The sequence below is a fragment of the Helianthus annuus genome, chromosome 14, assembly GCF_002127325.2.
Source record: "Helianthus annuus cultivar XRQ/B chromosome 14, HanXRQr2.0-SUNRISE, whole genome shotgun sequence".
NCBI classification, from domain to species: domain Eukaryota; kingdom Viridiplantae; phylum Streptophyta; class Magnoliopsida; order Asterales; family Asteraceae; genus Helianthus; species Helianthus annuus.
In genome coordinates, this window is record NC_035446.2 from 109937351 (window position 1) to 109939898 (window position 2548).

The following is a 2548-nucleotide window of genomic DNA, read 5'->3' on the forward strand; positions in this document are numbered from 1 at the left end:
GGTGGTATTCTGAAATGCTTTCCTTAATACCATATCATCAATCTGAAATTTCCTGATCCTAACATTTTTGTTGTAAGCACCAGCCATTCTTTGTTGATAACTAGCCATCCTTATCCTAGCCAGATCCATGATTTCCTCAATAGTATCCAGGTCTTGAGCTAGGTTCTCATAATTTTCCTCAGGATCACGGGTACTTGTTCTAGAAGTTGGAACTACCATTTCTGTTGGGATCACTGATTCTGCCCCAAATACCAAAGAGAATGATGTTTGACCAGTAGCATTTTTAGGGGTTGTCCTATCAGCCCAAAACACATAAGGTAATTCTTCTGCCCATTTCCCTTTCTTGGATCCAAGCTTCTTCTTCAAATTGTTGATGATGATCTTGTTGGATGATTCTGCTTGACCATTAGCTTGTGGGTGGACTGGTGTTGATGTTATCATCTTAATCCCCCAGCTGTCACAAAAGTTAGTAGTTCTGCCCCCAATAAATTGGGAACCATTATCACATATAATTTCAGAAGGAATACCAAATCTAGTTATAATATTTCTTTTAATGAAGGATATAACTTCCTTTTCTCTGACTTGGGCAAAAGCTTCAGCCTCTATCCACTTGGAGAAGTAATCAGTCATAGCAAGCATGAACACTTTCCCACCAGGTGCCTTAGGGAGCTTACCAACTATATCCATCCCCCATCTCATAAATGGCCAAGAGGAGGATATAGGATGTAGAAATTCAGCCGGATGATGAAGGATATTGCTGTGTCTCTGACAAGGATCACATTTCTTAGCATATTCCACAGCATCCCTTTTCATAGTTGGCCAGTAGTATCCTGTCCTTAGGATCCTTGAGAACAACGCCCTGCCCCCAGTGTGGTTTCCACAATCTCCTTCATGGAAGTCTTTTAAAACTTATTGGACTTCAGGATCCTCAATGCATCTTAAATATGGTCCTGCAAGAGATCGCTTATACAACATATTATTTAAGATTGTGAATTGAGATACCTTGCTTTTGAAAGCCCTAGGATTTTCTCCCGTAGGAATCTCTCCGTGTTGTAAGTATCTCATGATTGGTGAGATCCATGATCCTGATCCTGGATAAGATTGAGTATCCTCACTAGGGATAATTGCAGAATCCTCCCCTATTTCCATGGCCACATGATCCTCGATGGCAGGAGCCAAGATATGGATAATGGGGATACTTATATCCTCCGGGATCTTCAACGATGATCCTAAGTTAGCCAATGCATCAGCTTCTGTATTTTCTTCCCTTGGTACCTGTGTCAAACTAAAGGAAACAAAAGAGAGTGCCAACTCTTTGACTATCTCTAAATATTTAGTTAGTCTTTCACCTTTAACAGCATAGGATCCATTAAAGTGATTAGTGATTAACAACGAATCCACATGTACCTCAAGATACCTGATCCCCATATGCTTAGCAATTTGCAAACCAGCAATCAAGGCTTCATATTCAGCCTCATTGTTAGTGTTTTGGAACTCACAAGCTATAGAGTGGGGTATTATGTCCCCCTGTGGCGATTTTAGTAGTATTCCAAGCCCTGTGCCTTTGATATTTGAGGATCCATCAGCATAGAGTATCCAAGGATCCTTGGTCTCTTCTAGCTGCTGGACTTCTAACTCAGCTTCTTTTTGTAAATCACTACTGAAATCAGCCACAAAGTCGGCCAATGCTTGGGATTTGATGGCTGTCCTGGGCTCATATCTTATATCATAGGCACTAAGCTTCACTGCCCACTTAGCCATCCTTCCTGACATCTCTGGTTTCCTGAGGACATTCTTAATCGGAAAATTAGTTTTAACAACAATAACATGAGTCTCAAAATAATGTCTCAACTTAGTAGATGCCATAATTAATGCAAGAATAAGCTTTTCAAGGTGTGAAGACCTGGATTCAGCGTCAAGTAGACTCTTACTTACATAATAGACAAGATGTTGTGTACCTTCGTGATCCTTAACAAGGACTGCACTTACTGCTTTTAAGGATACCGGAAGATATAAGGATAACACATCTCCTTTCTCTGGTTTCATCAAGGCTGGGGCTGAGGATAGGTAATCTTTGAGAGCTTGTAAGGCATTCTCATGCTTCTCAGTCCACTCAAATTTCTTGTTCTTCCTTAGGATATCATAGAATTCTTTGCACTTTTCTGAGGATTTGGATATAAATCTGTTCAAAGCTGCTATCCTGCCTGTTAGCCTCTGAACATCCTTAGCATTGGCAGGAGACTTGATATTCACTAAGTCTTTGATTTGTTCCGGGCTAGCTTCAATGCCTCTCTTGGTCACCATATATCCTAAGAATTTACCTGCTTTAACACCAAAGTGACACTTTGAAGGATTAAGTTTCATGTTATATTTGTCAAGGATATCGAATGCTTCCTCCAAGTCCCTTAGGTGATCCTCAGCTTTTATGGACTTTACCACCATATCATCTATGTAAACCTCCATAGTTTGTCCGATCTGATCCTTGAACATCATATTCACCAGCCTTTGATATGTTGCACCTGCATTCCTTAATCCAAACGGCATAGCA